The sequence below is a fragment of the Capricornis sumatraensis genome, chromosome X, assembly GCF_032405125.1.
Source record: "Capricornis sumatraensis isolate serow.1 chromosome X, serow.2, whole genome shotgun sequence".
Taxonomy (NCBI): domain Eukaryota; kingdom Metazoa; phylum Chordata; class Mammalia; order Artiodactyla; family Bovidae; genus Capricornis; species Capricornis sumatraensis.
In genome coordinates, this window is record NC_091092.1 from 11,059,015 (window position 1) to 11,081,547 (window position 22,533).

At 38.4% G+C, this 22,533-nt stretch overlaps 1 protein-coding gene and 1 pseudogene across 1 annotated transcript in view; both read right to left on the bottom strand.

The window, feature by feature from the left end:
* The window catches only part of IL1RAPL2 (interleukin 1 receptor accessory protein like 2), a 575,701-nt gene that overhangs the window by 161,694 nt on the left and 391,474 nt on the right, over positions 1 to 22,533 (bottom strand). The gene's annotated exons all lie outside the window — the stretch shown is intronic.
* On the bottom strand, positions 20,444 to 20,737 carry LOC138071009 (small cell adhesion glycoprotein-like; annotated as a pseudogene).

Genomic DNA, 22,533 nt, shown 5'->3' on the forward strand with positions numbered 1-22,533 from the left:
CACCTTAACTGAAATCCTTAACTGAAATGGTAGATACATTATCAATCTGTACATTTCAGACATGTAAATTTTCTTACACATAAATTTGATAAAGATTTAAGAATTATTTTAAAGGAAAAATGCCTTTAAAAGTTACCTGATTAAAAGAAAATTTGACTTAATAAGTTAACAAGATAAGTCTCTGTTTTTAAGATGGTGTCTGAGAATCAGTCTGCTATTCTAATAACCAAATCCAACCCAGCAGCCTGGGAAACGTACTTGTTAAATAAAGATATTATGCAATGGATCCATCTCATCTGTACTCCCATGGATGGTAGCATTACTTTTCCTACCAGGAGCTGTTACCAAAAGTAGCCACAGATAGGCAGAGAGCCCATAGAATATACAATGTCTCCCCTATTGTCCATCTTATTTCTTGAAGAGATCATAGGTACTCCAGAAGTTGGAAAGACCAGTGTCTTTCTAAGCACAGATCTCAAGACAGTCCATAATCAAGTCCCTTCTGGCTCTCTGAAAGCACTAGTCTTGTAGAAATCAAAGAACACATGGAAAGTACCCTTGATCTTGCATTAGACCAACAAACCTGATTATCTACACAGTGTTATTGATCTTATTCTGTACCCAGAGGCTGGGCACTGGGCTTCTCACTCTCTTGGTTTGGGATGATCCCACAATCTCTCTGAGAGGATGTTCTTAGGAATTTAATTGGGGAATCCATTAATCTTTACCAGCAATATCTGAACTAGGCCTCCAAATCCTTCCAGTTTTTTTCCATTAAGCATTGAGGCACAGTTACAGATATCTTACCATTTTCAAAATTTGACATACAAATTGAACTTCAATTATGGCCATAATTTCAAGTTCACAGTCATTAAAGAATAAAAAAAAATCCTGGGCAAAAAGGCATAATCAAATATCATCTTTTTTATAGCTGAATAGTATTCTACTGTATATAAATATATGTATATAATACATATGTGTGTGTGTATGTTGTTGTTCAGTCACTCAGTCATGTCTGACTCTTTGTGACACCATGGACTGCAGCACACCAAGACTCCCTGTCCCTCACCATCTCCTGAAGTTTGCCCAAGTTCATGTCAATTGCATCAGTGCCTGTCACCTAGCCATCTCATCCTCTGATGCCCTCTTTTCCTTCTGTCCTCATCTTTCCCGGCATCAGGGACATTGTATAAAAGGACAAAAAGATGTGTGTATGTGTATGAGTATGCATCGGGGTACATTTAACTTTTCAAATTAGTGTTTTGGTAGTCAGAACTTGAGGGTACTATACTAAGTGAAATAAGTCAGATGGAGAAAAGCAAATACCAAAATACAACATGACTTCATTCAAATGTAGAATATAAAAAATAGTGAAAAACCAAACCAAACCAAAGCAAACATATAGATAAACAGAACAGAGTAGGGATTACCGGAGGGTAAGGGTGGTTGGGAGAGGGTGAAATGGGTAAAGGTGATCAACTAAATGCTGACGTATGGAAACAAAACTTTTGCGGTTAGTGTATGCAGAAGTTAAAATATAGCATTTTACACATGAAACTTACATAATGTTATAAACCAAATTTTACCAAAATTTAAATAGAAAGGCATAACCAGAATTCAGTGGGCCTGATCAATAGAAGGGCATTACTCTTTCTCCTCATTACCCATAAAAGGCAACTAGACTAGAATGTCCACTGCATGGAGTATGACATGTAAGATCTGGGCATATACAAGGTATCTGAAAAACAAGGAAACATATTAAAAGTGTTTTCATTTCTGTACTGTACTTTTTCACATTAGTGGTTGTTCCCATGACTTACATTTAGTGGCATTTTGCCAGCAAAACATTCGGAGGTTGAAGGAAAACTAACATATTGTTTAATAATAAAGATCTCTAATGTTTCCAGAATTTTCAAACATTCTATGTATTAGTCATGTCCTTGAAAGTTGGGTTGTTTTACTTTCAGTTCAGTTCAATTCAGTCGCTCAGTCATGTCCGATTCTTTGTGACCTCATGAACCACAGCATGCCAGGCCTCCATGTCCATCACCACTCCTGGAGTCCACCCAAACCCATGTCCATTGAGTCAGTGATGCCATCCAACCATCTTATCCTCTGTCGTCCCCTTCTCCTCCTGCCCTCAATCTTTCCCAGCATCAGGGTCTTTTCAAATCAGTCAGATCTTGTACCAGGTGGCCCAAGTATTGGAGTTTCAGCTTCAACATCAGTCCTTCCAATGAACATCCAGGACTGACCTCCTCTAGGCTGGACTGGTTGGATCACCTTGCAGTCCAAGGGACTCTCAAGAGTCTTCTCCAACACCACAGTTCAAAAGCATCAATTCTTCGGTGCTCAGCTTTCTTTATGGTTCAACTCTCTCTTCCATACATGACCACTGGAAAAACCATAGCCTTGACTAGATGGACCTTTGTTGGCAAAGTAATGTCTCTGCCTTTTAATATGTTGTCTAGGTTGGTCATAACTTTCCTTCCAAGCAGTAAGCATCTTTTAATTTCATGGCTGCAATCACCATCTGCAGTGATTATGGAGACCAGAAAAATAAAATCAGCCACTGTTTCCACTATTTCCCCATATATTTGCCATGAAGTGATGGGACCAGATGCCACGATCTTCGTTTTCTGAATGTTGAGCTTTAAGCCAACTTTTTCACTCTCCTCTTTCACTTTCATCAAGAGGCTCCTTAGTTCCTCTCCAGTTTCTGCCATAAGGGTGGTGTCATCTGCATATTTGAGGTTATTGATATTTCTCCAGGCAATCTTGATTCCAGCTTGTGCTTCCTCCAGCCCAGCGTTTCTCATGATGTACTCTGCATAGAAGTTAAATAAGCAGGGTGACGATATACAGCCTTGACATACTCCTTTTTGTATTTGGAAACAATCTGTTGTTCCATGTCCAGTTCTAACTGTTGCTTCCTGACCTGAATACAGGTTTCTCAAGAGGCAGGCCAGGTGGTCTGGTATTCCCATCTCTTTTAGAATTTTCCACAGTTTATTGTGATCCACATAGCCAAAGGCTTTGGCATAGTCAATAAACCAGAAATAGATGTTTTTCTGGAACTTTCTTGCTTTTTCGATAATGCAGTGGATGTTGGCAATTTGATCTCTGGTTCCTCTGCCTTTTCTAAAACCAGCTTGAACATCTGGAAGTTCAAGGTTCATGTATTGCTGAAGCCTTGCTTGGAGAATTTTGAGCATCACTTTACTAGCGTGTGAGATGAGTGCAATTGTGCGGTAGTTTGAGCATTCTTTGGCATTGCCTTTCTTTGGGATTGAAATGAATACTGACGTTTTCCAGTCCTGTGGCCACTGCTGACTTTTCCAAATTTGCTGGCATATTAAGTGCAGAAGTTTCACAGCATCATTTTTTAGGATTTGAAATAGTTCAACTGGAATTCCATCACCTGCACTAGCTTTGTTTGGAGTGATGCTTCCTAAGGCCCACTTGACTTCACATTCCAGGATGTCTCACTCTAGGTGATTGATCACACCATTGTCATTATCTGTTTTAGTTTAGTTGAATTAAGCTTGCAACTCAGGTAGCTGCTGTCATTTGGTGGTACAGACTGGTTATCCAGCTAATTCTTGCTCTTCACTTCTTTGTAAACATAGATCTCTAGGATAAGCTATTCAGTTCAGTTCAGTTCAGTCACTCAGTCTTGTCCGACTCTTTGCGACCCCATGAATCGCAGCATGCCAGGCCTCCCTGTTCATCACCATCTCCCGGAGTTCACTCAGACTCATGTCCATCGAGTCCGTGATGCCATCCAGCCATCTCATCCTCGGTCGTCCCTTTCTCCTACTGTCCCCAATCCCTCCCAGAATCAGACTCTTTTCCAATGAGTCAACTCTTCACGTGAGGTGGCCAAAGTACTGGAGTTTCAGCTTCAGCATCATCAAGATAAGCTATAGATAACTATATCTCATTCTTCTTTTCTGATATATATATATATATATATATATATATATATATATTCTCTATTAAAAATAATTCCATGAGCCTGATGGTTTGATTGCAGAAATCAATCAAAAGAAAAATCACAGGGAAAATACCTGAAGTAAAAAGAACACCTAGCACAATAACATAGATTGTTATAAATCCTAATTAGCTTGTTGTTGTTCAGTTGCTAAGTCATGTCCAACTCCTTGCAACTCCATGGACTACGGCATGCCAGGCCTCCCTGTCCCTCTCTATCTCCCAGAGATTGCCCTAGTTAGCTTAATCAAATCCTACTAACCCCCCAATCTAATTAGAACTCACTTCAAATCAGTTCAGCTTTGAAATCTTGTGCCAGGTCTTGGCATGGGCATAAGTCCTGTTTGCCACCTGCCTGAACTGTTGGGGCTGTGGGGCATCAAGGCTTGGCATGAGGCTGGTCACTTTGGGCACTGAAACCTCTTAATCACTCACTAACTATAGTTACTCTCTGCTAAGACCTATGTATTCCTGACTCACAGGCTGTTCTCTGTGCAGTTTAAACTTCTGGTATTCTTCCTGGACAGAGGCAAGGGAAGAATACCTTCACTGTTCTCAAGTTCCATGGCCTTAAAAAGAAAAACTTAAAACTTTCAAAAGGCAGTAATATATAGAATGAGTTCCTCTACCAGAACAAAAAGCTCCTTTTAGAGCACTCTTTATGGTCATCCTTCATTCATTCATCCATTCTCTCTCTTTCTCTCTAGCATGTAAAAATTGTGGTAAAATATACATGACATATTTACTATTTTAGTCATTTTCAGTGTGCAATTCAGTGGTATTAAGTGCATTCACAATGTGGTGCAGTTATTGCCACTGCCCATTTCAAAAACTTTTTTTTATATCCCAAACTATCTCTTTTAATAATTGATGTATTAATATTGATCCCCTTGCTTGGAAACCTCCAGTTTCTTCCCAATTAATTTTTTGTCTATCAATCAGGCCTTCCTTCCCCCTCTTTTTTTCTTTCTAGAACTTTTAAAATATTTTGAACATACCAAATCAAACCATTTTTAAGCATTTGCTCAGAATAGGAGTTTCAGTTCAGTTCAGTTCAGTCGCTCAGTTGTGTCCGACTCTGCGACCCCATGAATCGCAGCACACCAGGCCTCCCTGTCCATCACCAACTCCTGGAGTTCACCCAGACTCATGTCCATCAAGTCAGTGATGCCATCCAGCCATCTCATCCTCGGTCATCCCCTTCTCCTCCTGCCCCCAATCCCTCCCAGAATCAGAGTCTTTTCCAATGAGTCAACTCTTCGCATGAAGTGGCCAAAGTACTGGAGTTTCAGCTTTAGCATCAATCCTTCCAAAGAACACCCAGGTCCGATCTCCTTCAGAATGGATTGGTTGGATCTCCTTGCAGTCCAAGGGACTCTCAAGAGTCCTCTCCAACACCACAGTTCAAAAGCATCAATTCTTCGGCACTCATCTTTCTTCACAGTCCAACTCTCACATCCATACATGACCACAGGGAAAACCATAGCCTTGACTAGATGGACCTTAGTCGGCAAAGTAATGTCTGCTTTTGAATATGCTGTCTAGGTTGGTCATACCTTTTCTTCCAAGGAGTAAGCGTCTTTTTATTTCATGGCTGCAGTCACCATCTGCAGTGATTTTGGAGCCCAGAAAAATAAAGTCTGACACTGTTTCCACTGTTTCCCCATCTATTTCCCATGAAGTGATGGGACTGGATGCTATGATCTTCGTTTTCTGAATGTTGAGCTTTAAGCCAACTTTTTCACGCTCCTCTTTCACTTTCATCAAGAGGCTTTTGAATTCCTCTTCACTTTCTGCCATAAGGGTGGCGTCATCTGCATATTTGAGGTTATTGATATTTCTCCTGGCAATCTTGATTCCAGCTTGTGTTTCTTCCAGTCCAGCATTTCTCATGATGTACTCTGCATAGAAGTTAAATAAGCAGGGTGACAATATACAGCCACTGACATACTCCTTTTCCTATTTGGAACCAGTTTGTTGTTCCTTGTCCAGTTCTAACTGTTGCTTCTTGACCTGCATACAGATTTCTCAAGAGGCAGGTTACTCACAGATAAATTATGGCATTCTCCCATGATACAGAAGATGAGGTTTCAGACCAAATCTTAGACAGGAGTTGAGTTTATCCCTATTGAACTCTGCCTTTATTTCAGGAAGTTGTTACTGTACAATTTGTGGTGAATCACTAGGCTAGCATGCTGCAGTCCATTGGTTTGCAAAGAGTCAGACATGACTGAGTGACTGAACAGAACTGAACTAAGGCATACAATATGAAGGTTCCTCAAAAACCTTAAAATAGAACTATCGTATGATTCAGTAATTTCATTCTTGAGTACCCCCCAAATGCATATATCACGATGTTCATAAAAGCATTATTTATAATAGCCAAGATATGAAAGCAACACAAGTGACCATGAACAGATGAATTGATAAAAAAGACACACACACACGGTGGAATATCACTCAGCCATAAAAAGAATGAAATTTTGTCATTTGCAGCAACATGGATGGACTTGGAGAGCGTTATGCTTAGTAAAATAAGTCAGAGAAGGATAAACATTGTAATCATCATTGATATGTGCAATCTAAAAAATTAAACCAACTAGTGACTATAACAAGAAAGAAACCCACTCACAGATGTAGAATACAAACTATTGGTTACCAGTGGGAAAAGGGATTGGGGTAAGGGCAAGATGGGGGTAGGGGATGGGGGTAGGGCACAAACCACTATGCATATAATAAGTTACAAGGATATATTGTACAGCACAAGGAATATAGCCAATATTTTATAATAACTTTAATAGAGTATAATCTATAAAAATCTTAAATCACTATGGTGTACACCTAAAACTAATATAATGTTGTAAATCAACTATACTTCAATTAAAACAAAGATGATATATGAATGGCAAATAAGCATATAAAATAGCATCATAAGTCATTAAGAAAATGCAAATTAATGCTACACTGAGATGTTACTTCACATGCAGTTCAGTTCAGTTCAGTCGCTCAGTTGTGTCTGACTCTTTGCGACCCCATGGACTGCAGCACACCAGGCCTCCCTGTCCATCACCAACTCCCGGAGTCCACCCAAACCCATGTCCATTGTGTCAGTGATGCCATCCAACCATCTCATCCTCTGCTGTTTCCTTCTCCTCCTGCCCTCAATCTTTCCCAGCATCAGGGTCTTTTCAAATGAGTCAGCTCTTCACATCAGGTGGCCAAAGTACTGCAGTTTCAGCTTCAACATCAGTCCTTCCAATGAACATCCAGGACTGACCTCCTTTAGGATGGATTGGTTGGATCTCCTTGTAGTCCAAGGGACTCTCAAGACTCTTTTCCAACACCACAGTTCAAAAGCATCAATTCTGCAGCACTCAGCTTTCTTTATAGTCCAACACTCACATCCATACATGACTACTGGAAAAACCATAGCCTTGACTAGACGGACCTTTGTGGACAAAGTAATGTCTCTGCTTTTTAATATGCTGTCTAGGTTGTTCATAACTTTCCTTCCAAGGAGTAAGCATATTTTAATTTCATGGCTGCAATCGCCATCTGCAGTGATTTTGGAGCCCAGAAAAATAAAGTCAGCCACTGTTTCCACTGTTTCCCCATCTATTTGCCATGAAGTGATGGGACTGGACACCATGAAGTAGAATGACTAAATATATTGACAATACCATTTGTTGACAAGGATGTGTGACAACTGAAATGCTGGAGAGAATACAAATTAGTACAGCACTATAGAAAATTGTTTGGTTGTTTCTTTCAAACTTGCACTTACTGTATGGACAAGCAATTATATCCAAGGGCAATAAAAACATATGCGATCACAAGGAAGGGTCATAGCAGCTCTTTTTCACAATAGCCCCAAACTAGGAAAAATTCAGATGTTCAGGAATAGGGAATACATAAACAATTTGTGGTATACCAATGCAATAAAAACAAAATGATTGGAACTAAAGTGAAAGTGAAGTCACTCAGTTGTGTCTGACTCTTTGGACTGTAACTTACCAGGCTCCTCTATCCAGGGATTCTCCAGGAAAGAGTACTGGAGTCGGTTGCCATTTCCTTCTCCTACCAATACATATAAAGGCATGGATAATCTCAAAAGAATTCTGTTAAGTGAATCACATGTACAAATTATTGTATACTATAATCTCATTTCTACAAAATTCTAAAAAAAGGCAAAACTATAATGTTATAAAGCAGGTCATTGTTTGCCTAGGACTAGTTAGGGAAGGGGGTGCTGATTGTAAATTAGAACAAGGAAATTTTGGGGGGTAATGAAAATATCCTATGTATCAACTGTTGTGATGCCTACACAATTGACCACTACCAAAACTCATTAAATTGTACACTTAAAATTTGTTAATTTTATGTAAATTTTTCTCAAAGGAGCTGGGATAAAATTTGCAGCAAATATGGAAGATGAAGGGTTGTACAGATAGACTTATAGGTAAAAAAATTAACATCCAAGTAAAATAAATTTTAAAAAATTACCAAAGTACATGAATAGATAACTCAAGAAAAATTAACAATAGTCTATAAACAGAAACCCTAACTCAAAAGTAATACAAATAGTAGTAACTTAAATACTATTTTCCAAAATAGAATATGCACATATATGTATATTCTAGATCTTGGAGGATAATGCAAGATAGACACTTACATATACTGCTAGCATGGTTGTAAATATATAGAATATTTCTGGAAAGCAGTTTAAAAGTGTTATCAAGAGCCTCAAAAATATGTATTGTCTTTGATATAATAATCTATGCATCTAGGATCTTATTTCAAGGAAATAATCATAGATAATAACTTTTTAATTATTAATAATAATATTGATTATGCTGGTGAAAAATTAGACATGGCCTAAATGTTCAAGAAGAGTAGTATAATTAAATACATTATGGTATATCTAAGTGGCAAAAAAAAAAGTCATAACACAATTCAATTTGCTTGAAAAGAATAACTATGTGGGGACACTTCATAATAAAATATTAAATAAAATAGGGATAAAACAAACATCCAGTTAGATCTGAAGTTCATAATCTCTCTGAAAGTGAAAGAAAAATGCAAGTGCTATTTGCTCAGTCCTATCTGTCTCTTTGTGACCCCATGGCCTTGGTGGCTTCTTCAGAACCTTTTCCCAAGATGGATCACAAGTAAGGTGACAAACTCTTCTGTTTGCTGAGTTGGGATGAGTTGACCACCATATTATGAGAGACTGAAGCTAGGAAGAATGTAGAATCACCATGAATTCCCTCATAGTTCAGTTGGGCCACACCACCACAACCATGTTTTTCTCTTAGCCTTTCCTCCTTCTTCTCTGTGCCCTTGAAAGTATTCGTTGCTCAGTCGGGTCTGATTCTTTGTGATCCTATGGACTATAGCCCACCAGGCTCCTCTGGCCATGGAACTCTCCAGCAAGGATATTGGAGTGGATAGCCATTTCTTTCTCCAGGGGATCTTCCTGACCCAGGGATTAAACTCAGGTCTCCTGCATTGCAGGCAGATTCTTTACCATGTAGGCATTGGCTATCAAAAGAGAAACTGCATGGTCATAGCAGTAGAGTTAGCCCAGATTAACTTTGTGCAGTTAATCCTTTTTGTAATTCATCTATAGCAGATGGTACATCCCAAATTCTATGTTAAGCTTTTGCTTCTAGGTTCTCTCAGTGTGTATCCAGGCACTTTCAACTACTTTAGATATTAGTCTGAACGAACCTAAGGTGAGACCACAGAAGAAAAAGTGTCCCAGAATGTATGTCAAAATCAAATGTTAGTGATTTAGGAGTCTCTCTCTTTTCTCCCCACCCCTTTTAATTATATTATCCTTCTCCCTCTTACCTTGCAGCATGAAAATCTAAGATAATTTCTAAATTTATTTTTTTGAATTTCCATAAAATGCTTTAAGTTGTACAAATGGGTCTCATGAGGATTAGCAGAATTTATTCTAAAGCAATTAAAAGGACTGTCAAACCCTCTCCATTTAAGGGTTATTCTAGGGATATTTCTCTGTTTTACTCTCTGAGTAGGCTTTTGTGTTAGAGCCTCAAAGTTTTGGCTCCATAATGTTTTGCTCTGCCCTGTCCTGCTCCCTTTAGGTATCTATGTGGTGAAATCTATCTGGCTGCTGGCTCTTCTCTCTCAGTATTGTCAAAAGCCCCCCGAGTCTCCAGCTGTCCTTAGGGTAAGTGAGTCAAGGTGATTGCTCTGGGCCTCTGGTTAGGGGAAATGGGAGACACATCACTACTGGCAGCTGTACATTTATTCAGCTGGTGGATGCAAGGGAGGTGGCCTTTGACAGAGTATGCCAAAAAACACATGAGATTCGCTTAACATTACTTCTTAGCCATCCTCCTCCTGCCAGCACCACACATAAACATAGCTTAGAAATATCCTTCTCCAGTTCTATTTCTCTATATATAACTGAGGCTACCCAGAGATTATCATACTGGGTGAAATAAGTGAGATGGAGAAAGTAAAATATCATATTGCTCATTTGAGGAATCTTAAAAAATGATACAAATGAACTTATTTATAAAACAGAAAGACTCACAGATTTAGAGAACCAATTTATCATTATGGGGGGAAGGGGAGAGGAATAGGTGGGAGTTTGGGATTGACATGTACACATTACTATATTTAAAATGGATAATCAAAAAGACCTACTGTATGAACAGAAAACTCTGCTCATTATTATGTAAAAACCTAAATGGAAAAGAATTTGAAAAAGGATAGCTATGTATATATGTCTAAGTGAATCACTTTGCTGTACACCTGACACTGTCAAAACATCATTAATCAATCATACTCCGACATAAAATAAAAAGTTAAAAAAGAAAGAATGAAAGCAAATGTGTTATCTTTTTTAAAAGTCTTTTTTTATAACTGTAAGATACTTTTAAAAGTTTTTGCCATGATTATATTTAAACTTTTATCTTCCTCGTGTGAATTTATTTTAGGGGTTGAAAAATCACCATAGGGCTCGCTTTTTTTTTTTTTTTTTTTTTAATGAAAATGAAACTAAAGTCATTAGTATTACAAGACAGAGGCTTCCCAGGTGACTCAGTGATTTAAAATCCACCTTCCAATGCAGGAGATGTGGGTTTGATCCCTGGGTTGGGGAGATCCCCTGGAGAAGAGAAAGGCTACCCACTCCAGTATTCTGGCCTAGAGAATTCCATGGATTCTATAGTCCATGGGGTCACAAAGAGTTGGACACAACTGAGCGACTTTCACTTTCACTATAAAACAGATCTCAATTACGAGGCAGCCCTGCAACCTGGACCTCAAGAGCGACTCATTACTTTGTTCATTTCCTCAACAAACATTTACTGATAACATAGCTCTAGAAAGTGGTTAAAGAAAGGGTCCATTATGCAAACTATAGAAATCACTGATAGATTTTCAGTGTCTCTTAGTAATAGAAACAGGATAAATTTGTCTGATAAGTGTTGGGACTAGAGTTTGACTTAGTTTCCCTTTGCAATTATTAATGGTATATTTTCGAGTGGCCAATAGCTTTGAAAGGATCTCACCCCACACTGTGCTCCAATAACACTTGCATCAGGGTTTTCTTGAATTCTCTGTCTTCTCACCTTTGGTATTTGGAATTCTAGAAGGATAAACTACAAAAGAAATATTCCCAATCCTAGTGAGGCACAGTGTATTACATCAGAAAAGGTATTAGTCACTGTGATCTAAAGTGATTTAAAGCATAATTAAAGGTACTTGTAGGAAAAATGTCAAATGTAAATAATAAAATATCAAACAAACTCAGCAGACATGGTCTATGTCTCATACAACCCCTATGTTTGACATACCACTTAACCTTGAACACAGTAGGTGACTCCTACTTTGAAAAATAATTTGTTTCAAGACATACCCACAGTGTGAGACAATGATATATATTTACTAATCTATAAGCATGTTCACAGAAGCTGGTCAAAAGCACTTACAACTTTTCTGCTGTTATGAATGATTATAAAGAACATCTTCTACAAAAAAAAAAAAAAAGTGAAAAAATTTCCTACAACTGGAAACATCTTGAACTCTTCAAGGCTGACATAACTTCAGAGCAATAGAAACCACATTTTTGACTGCATCTTAGGTCCTACCACAGAATGGAAAAAGATGGGGTTTTGTGGGGGGAGTGAAGGAGTGTGGTCAGCAGAGGGGAAACTATTATAGTCTGGCACTTTAAACTTCTTCAGTATAGATTATGGGTGGGATGAGGGGGTGGGTACATGCTTTCTCATGGATAAGTGTAGCCTGGAAAATGTGCCCTCAATTTTGTCTGAGGAGTGAGATACTTAATATTTTAAAAAATCAACCACAATAGTATGTACCTAGTGCCTACTATATGGGAGAAAAAAGGGAAGCAGAAGAAATATACTATCTTTGATATGTATACAACCTAGTTGAGGTGACAAAATATACACAGATTGTGCTAAACCATGTTTCACTGTATTAATACCATTAGTATTTAGCATAAGGGCAAAGATGTGGCTTCAGAGTAATTGGGAAGACATTCTCTGGCTCAGCCTTACATAGACTGCTTCAAGCAACATTCAATAAAAATATCAAAGTAAGTTTTAAGTATCCTTTGTTTTGCAATTTTTCTAGAAGTAACTTTCCACTAATGTTAACTAATGTTACATAGGCCCATCAAAAAAGATGGTGGGATTTTCAGTCTTCAGCTCTATTATCAAAGAAATCCTTTGCCCAGAGTAGGTACTTAATGGAATTTTGTTCAATAAATGCATTTGTGAAAAAAAAAATGCATTTGTGGTAATTGTCTTGTCTAAAGTAATCAGTCATACAGCTGGTTTAATCACTCACTGTAATGACATCTGCTACTTCTAGGGTATTTTGCAGTTTTCCCCTATTGAGTCTGCATAACACTAACAAGGTAGTAAGGTTATGGAGGTGTTGCACATATGTATTCTATCACATAACTATGTCTCAGTGCCCGAGAACATGAGTTCCTCAAAGGATGAGACTGGGCTAAGCTTTCTGAGCACCTGCAATGGGGCTTCTGGAATCTGCATCTAGAACATGAACACACTATCCTGCTGACCTACTGGAACTTGGCATATATATTCAGAGGCTTAATTAATAATGCTAAACTGATTCCTCATCAACTTTTGTATCTTCAATTCTAATTTTGCACCAATGGGTGATCTGGGGATGTTTTAATGAATTGTACCTATTAGCAGGTTATATTGAACTCCTCTTTTCCCCACCACACATTCAGCAATGTACACTTCTGTGGTCTCACAAAAGTGTACCATTTACCACTGAGAAGAGCAAGCTCAGGTCTCTCCCAAGTATACTTAACACTAGTATTTTACTTCTCTAAATGCAGTGTTAACATAGAGCTGATTGCATATTCAAGTACCATGACAGACAGCAAAGGGGCCAGTCAACAATTCACACACCCACTTACTCTCTAGCCTCCCTCTAGACTTTCAGCGATTCCTGCCTGATTGGAAAAAGAAATTTAAATGTTCCTATTAGTTGATCCTATTAAAGACAGACAGATCTCAGAAAGCAAGTGTCATTGAGCTATTGTATGGGAGGAATCATGTTCTCAGACTCATGATTATTATCCCAAGTTGAAATGTCTGAATCATGTTCTCAGACACTTGATTATCATCCAAAGTTTAAATGTTGCTCTCTCTCTCTCTCTTTTTGATTAGCCTGGATGACAGTGAGCTGAGTAAATAGAATATGGGGCTCATGTACAGCCTTTGCTTGGCAAGGTAACCTGCAGATCCAGTGGACCTTTCTTGCATCTTCTCCTTCCTCTCTAGAGACTCCAGCCCTCCAGCATAATAAATACACTCAAGTCTTTCCCATCCTCAAGAGACACTTCCTTGATTTGAGAATCCTTCTAGTATTCTACAGAAAAATTACTTGAAAGATTAGCTTATATTCACTGTTTCTTTTCCCTTCCTTACCAGTCACTGCTTTCACTAAGGTCACCAATGATCTCCATATTTACAAACCCAGTGAATAATTTTCTGCCACAGTATTACTTGATTACTTGATATCTCTTAGGTAATTGACATTTTCTCTTAAAATTGAATTTGCTCTTGGCTTTCATTATATTCCCTTTCCCCTTGCCAGTTGGAAGCTCCTTTTCAATGTTCTTCATGGTATTCCCATTTTTCTTTGTGGGCTTCTTCCACAATCATTTAGATACTGGTATTATCCCTGATGCTGTTTTTACTGTATAAAGTTCTTCTGAATGATTTATTCCAAATTATTGCCTATATTTCCAGTTAATTCTGATGACTTCAAGTCTGTATCTCAGAACTCTTGTGTTCCAAACTTATGTTGCAACTTGCTGAAGAACTATTCCCACCTGAATGTCTCACATGCATATAATATTCAGCATGTACAAAACCAAACACATTTTATTTCCCTGAAAATTTCCTCCTTGTCATATGGTGCTAACATGTGTGTATTTTCCTAAGTCAGAAATCTAAGTCAACCCACGTTTCTCCCTTTTCCTTGCTGCTAACATTCATTCACTAATTCACAAAATCATGCTGTTTCTGTCTTGTTAATAACATTAGCAACTGTTTCCTTCAACTTCATTTGGGCTTTACCACATAAACTCAGGTATTCATCATTTCTTGACTGGTTAACAATACTTTCCTAATTGATTTCTTTCCAAATCACACCAGTCCACTGGAATAATGCCATTCACAGTTTCCCACTATTTTCAGGATCAAGTTTAAACTCTTTAACTAAATACACGAAGTTCTTTATGACTTCTTTCCACCCCACTAGCTTTATCACTTTTGTATATGTGCACTATTCTCCAGCCATATCAAAATATGTTTAATTTCTCCAAATAAATCACATTTGTGCAATATGAATAACACCAGAGTAATTTGAATGCACTAGAGTAGGACTTATCAAACTTTTTCTGTAAAGGGCCAAATAGCAAATAATTCATGTTTTGCTAGTCAGAGAGTTACTGTTGCAACAACTTTGCCAATGTAGTGTATAAAAACAGCCATAAATAATCTCTAAACTTAATGAATGGGCATGACTGTGTGCTAATAAAAGTTTGTTTACAAAAATAAGGGCTTGTCAGGTTTGGTTCTTCTTGGGTCATAGTTTGCTGACTCTTGAACCAGAGTACCATGGTATATAAAGAAATCCTGTCTTCAATCCTTTTATAGAGCCAAAAACTAATTTTGATTTTTGTGCCAATTGCGATTTTAAAATGTTAGGTTTACTTTAAACAAGGTACACCTGTACTTAAGACACATTAACCTCAGAGAGATCTAGGACAAAAAAGTAATTAATTTCCATCCACAAACTATATTCCTGGCCATAAAACAAACTTAAGCTTTCCGAAGTATTCTATAAGTCTATGCTTTCACTTGGAAAATAAACCATCTTCTAAGAATTATTTGCTTCATTGGATTTGACATAGTAACTTATCCTTGTGGTTCATTTTACTTTTTCCTGACGTTAAAGTTTCTTGTAAATCACTTCTTTTTTCTAGATGTTTGTGTCTCCAGAGTGGCAGGAAATTCAGAATCTGATAAATATTGGGCATGGCAGGGAGAGAGTGATATCACCAAATGCTTCTACGATCAATTATGTCATTGGAGAAGCAGACTAAGTGTCCTTACTCTGAAGGAAAAAGTGAAGTTAGAAATACTTGGAATATCTTCATTTCCAGGTAAAGTTTTAAAAATCTGATTTTGAAGTTTAATCTAGGGACTGATTAAGGAAGGCTATGATAATTTCCTCCTTAGTAAAAGAGAGGAAACAAGAGGCAAAGCAAGGGTTTAACCCAATATATAAGCAGAGTGGGTAGCTATCTTCTGTGGTCTAGTGTTTGTGAGCCTCCCCACATCTCCATTATCACACTCTCAAGTTATCAAGCCTTAGTAGACATGAATTTTCTTCTTTAAGTGTTCTCCTTTCCAGAGAAATAGTTGTTAAGTTTTAGTATGGTAATTATGCTAGGCAACATTCCATTTGAATTAAGATAATGCTCTTTAAGAATAAATCAAGTTGGAATAAATTGCTATCAATAAGAGTAACACATCATGAGGGAATTATTACCCACTATGAGCATAGTGTTGAGATTATCATCTTTGGCCCTGTGGATTAGGGCAAGAGAGGATAATGCAGTCACAAAGGGAAGGAGCCTGGAGCCTTGACAACAAAGATCTACTACAGCAACCGTGGATTACCTACATGTAGATGAACATGCAAGGGGGAAAATAAACAAGCCACTTCAATCTTCGTTAAGACAATGAGTATTCACTTGTTTTATTGTTGTGTTATAGCAGCCCAATTTCCTATATCACAACTAATTTTAATTATCATCATTATCACACCATTAATATTGTCATTTACCAACACACAGAAGATCCAGCTTATGTTTCAGTCTACCAAAATTGCCTACAGAAAAGTTAGGAACTTGGTTATTAGATACTTTTAAGACTTTATTAAATAGATAGAAGTCCTGGCAATCACATGTATATATCCAGGAAATGTAGAGAGTTGTGTATGAAATGAGCCAAGACTCTTCTTTCTGAGTCTCAGTTTCCTCATGTATAAGAGACAGAGTTGAAACACATAATTTCTAAGGCTTCTTCCATTTATAAAGGTTATGATTCTAACAGTCTATAGACTGTACTTCATTTTTCCTTATTAGTGATTTGGTAACTTCAGTCAAGGAAAGAAAGTGAGCTCTTGAACATGATGAGGGGAAAGCTACATTTAACCCTGAATTATGGCTTCAAGAAGTTGACTGTTAATTTTTTTTAATGCTGTGGTAGCAATATCTAACATGTGCACCCTCAAAAATGATCCATTATATTCAGAGAAATCTATTTCTATTTTAACATAAGGGAATGTTGATTCAAAGTCACAAAGATGCTAAAGATGACTATCCTCTCTCTCCAATTCCTATACATTCTTCTCCTTTTTCCTCTTATATAGGTAATATCTGAAGCGCACTTAGGCTCAATAGTTCCCAAATTCATGCCTTGTCTTCTTCTTCTTCTCTGCTATTCATAGTTTTTCCCTTTCATGTCAACTATCTTTCTTGCCAATGCAAAGTATGTACAATGGAAGAAGAGAAAATGCTCTCTGCCTTTAACAGTGGGAGGCAGAATTGCTAGACTCATGAAATTCCTTTAAGTTCTTAATCTGTGATTAATCTATCATCACTACTCTTAAAAAGAATAGAGCATTGACTCTCATTCCAACATGTCTATCAAATCTAAAATTCTTTAAACAGAGAGTGGTTATAAAATGTTGCTAATGTAGCTGTGCAAAAATATTGCTAGCCCCAAAAGAGTAAGTTTCAACAGATATGAAGCCATTAGGAAGACATACTTAAATGAGAATACACTTGTGATTCCCACTGAAAGAATATATTTGTAAGTCAGGATAAAATAGATTATGTCTCAAAAGGAAACAATAATCCAAATATCATTTACTTAAAAAAGTAAAACTTTATTTTTATTTAGGTTTCACATACAATATAAGTTGATGGGGTGGAGGCTCTGTCCAAGGTAATCATTAAAAACCCAGGCCGAAAGAGGATCTATCTTGAAAAGGTGCTTCAACAATCACCAGAGAAAGATAGTTGAGAGGCTGAAGCTAAGCACAGTCAATTAAATGCTTCCACCAAGAAATGTCATGTGTCACTTCTGCTCACATTTCAATGACCAAAGTAAGTCATGTTGGCCACACCTAATTTCAGCTGGGCAGGAAAGTGCATTCCTACCATATGGCTAGAAGGACTGAAATATTTCTGACAGTCTTACTGCCTGCCACAGAGTGTAAGACTGTATATCATGTGACCAAAATTTCAGATTTAGTTAACTGCTAGATATGTGAGCTTTTAACTCAATGGACTTCATAATCTTCCATACTGGTTTGTTGTCAGGATCAAAGAAGTAATGGAAAATGAAAAGTATAAACCATTAATCAAATGCAGTTTTTTAAAATGAAGTCTTTGAAATAAATGCAGGAGTACGAGGCTAAGATTTGACCATTTTCATGAGTTCCATTCTAGATGTTTAGTTTTCTTCACTTTATTTCCTAAGCACTTTCAAATTCTTAAAAGCCTATTAGGCCAGAGGAATTCAGAACATAAACTTAGAAATAAGGGAACAAATGAGTCTCTCACTTGCCCTTTAGTTTGACTTGAGGCAAATGTTTTTTAGTTTAACAACTTGTTAAGTTGTAAGTTCAGGGTGACCTTCAGTTTTTCAAAAATTCTGTTTGGAGAAATGCTGAAAACTGGAATATAAATTGCTAAGATTGATTTTTCAACTCTTGGATCTTACCTTGGATGGACTTGAGCTTGAAAAATAGAGACAATATAGTTAAGACCTTGAAGGAGGTTTAGTTTAGTTCCAAAGTAAACAATGCATGGAGAGTTAATGATTTCTACCAGAACACTGTACCTTTTCAATATGCCTCATCTTGAGATGGATGAAGTGAGATCCAAGAAGCCTCTCTGGGCTTGATAGAAAGAGCACTGGTGGGAAAAGTGACAAGTTGTTCCCGGTTCCCTCTGTGTGCACACAGAATGGATCAGGGACATACTGGCCCTTGCTAGGATGGAGGCTAAACAACTTATCTCCCAGGGTATGTTTCTAATGACCATCTTCTAGGACAAACTTCCCAGGACCATCTCTGTTTCAAACCCCTGAGATTGTTCTGGGAACTTCTGAAACTTCTCTGGGGCCCCCTTTGCTTGGGAGAAAACACAGGCAAGAGAGTTGAGTAAGTTGAGTAAGCAAAAATGGACACAAACTTGAGCAAACTCTGGGAGATAGAGGAGGACAGGGAAGCCTGGCGTACTGCAGTTCATGGGGTCACAAAGAGCTGGACATGACAGACACTGAACAACAGCAACAAAGCAAACTGTCACAGTGGTTTCAGCAAGGATAAGTCAAAGGATAAAGATGGTAATTTCTTGCACATGAGAATCTGATTTCTGTATCAATGAATGGTTTTAATTCCAATAAAAATAGCATATTTCTAGATTGTTGGGGGGTTAAGGAAAGGAAGAGCTCAGATTAAGGGAAGTGGCACATTCATCAGGAGGGAGGTCTCCACAGTCTCCTGGCCCTCCTGGTCTGGCCTTTGCTTGTGGTCTCCCGCCTCTGAGAAGAACTAAGGATATTACTTCCACTCAGGTTGTCACTAGGTGACCAGGTAAGGGACAGAGGAGCATCAAGTGACCCCCAACACTCTTCTTCCCTTCAACCTGTGAAAAAAGTGAAGATGACTGGGTATATACTACAGTGTTGCCCAATACAGCTCCATGTCACTCATCAGTCAGAAGATGTGTGACAGAGACCTGGCTAGAGACATGAACAGCTTTCTTTTTGTCCCCTGGTCTCAGTGATGCTGGCATTTGGGTCCGTGGCCTGGAAGGAGCTCAGACCAGTTCAGTTCAGTTCAGTCACTCAGTCGTGTCTGACTCTTTGCGACCCCATGAATTGCAGCACGCCAGGCCTCCCTGTCCATCACCAACTCCTGGAGATCACTCAGACTCATGTCCATCAAGTCGGTGATGCCATCCAACCATCTCATCCTCTGTCGTCCCCTTTTCCTCTTGCCCCCAATCCCTCCCAGCGTCAGGGTCTTTTCCAATGAGTCAACTCTTCGCATGAGGTGGCCAAAATATTGGAGTTTCAGCTTCAGCATCAGTCCCTCCAATGAACACCCAGGACTGATCTCCTTTAGGATGGATTGGTTGGATCTCCTTGGAGTCCAAGGGACTCTCAAGAGTCTTCTCCAACACCACAGTTCAAAAGCATCAATTCTTCAGTGCTCAGCTTTCTTCACAGTCCAACTCTCACATCCATACATGACCACTGGAAAAACCATAGCCTTGACTAGATGGACCTTTGTTGGCAAAGTAATATCTCTGCTTTTCAATATGCTATCTAGATTGGTCATAACTTTCCTTTCAAGGAGTAAGCATCTTTTAATTTCATGGCTGAAATCACCATCTGCAGTGATTTTGGAGCTCAAAAAAATAAAATCTGACACTGTTTCCACTGTTTCCCCATCTATTTGCCATGAAATGATGGGACCAGATGCCATGATCTCAGTTTTCTGAATGGTGAGCTTTAAGCCAACTTTTTCATTCTCCTCTTTCACTTTCATCAAGAAGCTTTTAGTTCCTCTTCACTTTCTGCCATAAGGGTGGTGTCATCTGCATATCTGAGGTTATTGATATTTCTCCCGGCAATCTTGATTCCAGCATGTGCTTCTTCCAGCCCAGAGTTTCTCATGACGTGCTCTGCATATGAAGGAGCTCAGATCTACCCGTATCAGTGGATGCTTCTCACGGGTTTCAGGTAAAGCTTTCACCTAATAAATAGTGTGTTAGCACTGGAGCCTGGCTAAGCTCCTTGGGGACTAGGAACCATTAGGTGAAATATCCTTCCTTCTCCCTGCCCTTGGCTGAGTCACTCTCCATTAGGACAATGGCGCTGGGCTTGTCATCTGCAGGTTTGTAGGTGATGTAGCTGCCTTTGTTTTTCTACAGGTAAAAGAAGATCAAAATCACAACTGAGAGCAGAGTGAGGAAGACCACCGTGATAACAACTGCAATGAGGGGTGTGCTGGCTTCAGTTACCAGGGACAGGTCCTCAATGGCCTTTAGAATTGTGTTAGCCAACAGTTCTTGTGCTGGAGGAGGCATGGTTGGGAGACTAGTCATTGCAGCAGCAGGACGGGCACCAGTAGGGAGGTGCAAATCTTTATTTTTAAAATTTTAATTGGAGGCTAATTACTTTACAATATTGTGGTGGTTTTTGCCATACATTCACATGAATCAGCCATGGGTGTACATGTGTTCCCCATCCTGAACCCCCCTCTCACTTCCCTCCCCATCCCATCTCTCAGGGTCATCCCAGGGCACCAGCCTTGAACACCCTGCCTCTGCATTGAACCTGGACTGGCGATCTATTTCACAAATGATAATATACAGGTTTCAATGCTATTCTCTCAAATCATCCCATCCTCACCTTCTCCCACAGATCTGAAAGTCTGTTCTTTACATCTGTGTCTCTTTTGCTGTCTTGTATATAGGGTCATCATTACCATCTTTCTAAATTCCATATATATGCATTAATATACTCTGTTGGTGTTTTTCTTTCTGACTTACTTTGCTCCGTATAATAGGCTCCAGTTTAATCCACCTCATTAGAACTGATCCAAATGCATTCTCTTTAATAGCTGAGGAATATTCAATTGTGTATATGTACCACAGCTTTCTTATCCATTCATTTGCCGATGGACATCTAGGTTGCTTCCATGTCCTAGCTATTGTAAACGGTGCTGTGATGAACATTGGGGTACATGTGTCTTTTTCAATTCTGGTTTTCTCAGTGTGTATGCCCAGCAGTGGGACTGCTGGGTTGTATGGCAGTTCCATTTCCAGTTTTGTAAGGACTCTCCATGCTGTTCTCCATACTGGTTGTACTAGTTTGCATTCCCACCAATAGTGTAAGAGAGTTCCATTTTCTCCGCACCCTCTCCACCATTTATTGTTTGTAGACTTTTGGATAGCAGACATTCTGACCAGTGTGAGATGGTACTCATTGTGGCTTGATTTGCATTTCTGTGATAATGAGTGATGTTGAGCATCTTTTCATATTTCTGTTAGCCATCTGTATGTCTTTGGATAAATGTCTGTTCAGTTCTTTGGCCCATTTTTTGATTGGGTTTTTTATTTTTCTGGAAGTGAGCTGCAGGAGCTGCTTGTATATTTTTGAGATTAATTCTTTGTCAGTTGCTTCATTTGCTATTATTTTCTCCCATTCTGAAGGCTGCCTTTTTACCTTGCTTATAGTTTCCTTCATTGTGCAAGAGCTTTTAAGTTTAATTAGGTACCATTTGTTTATTTTTGCTTTTATTTCCATTACTCTGGGAGGTGGGTCATAGAGGATCCTGCTATGATTTTTGTCAGAGAGTGTTTTGCCTAAGTTTTCCTCTAGGAGTTTTATAGTTTCTGGTCTTACATTTATATCTTTAATCCATTTTGAGTTTATTTTTGTGTATGGTGCTAGAAAGTGTTCTAGTTTTATTCTTTTACAGGTGGTTGACCAGTTTTCCCGGCACCACTTTTTAAAGAGATTGTCTTTTCTCCATTGTATATTCTTGCCTCCTTTGTCAAAGATAAGGTGTTCATAGGTGTGTGGGTTTATCTCTGGGCTTTCTATTTTGTTCCATTGATCTATATTTCTGTCTTTGTGCCAGTATCATAGTGTCTTGATGACTGTAGCTTTGTAGTATAGTCTGAAGTCAGGCAGATTGATTCCTCCAGTTTCATTCTTCTTTCTCAAGATTGCACTGACTATTTGAGGTTTTTTGTATATCCATACAAATTGTGTAATTATTTGTTCTCATTCTCTGAAAAATGCCATTGGTAGCTTGATATGGATTGCATTGAATCTATAGATTGCTTTGGGTAGTATACTCATTTTCACTATGTTGATTTTTCTGACCCCAAAA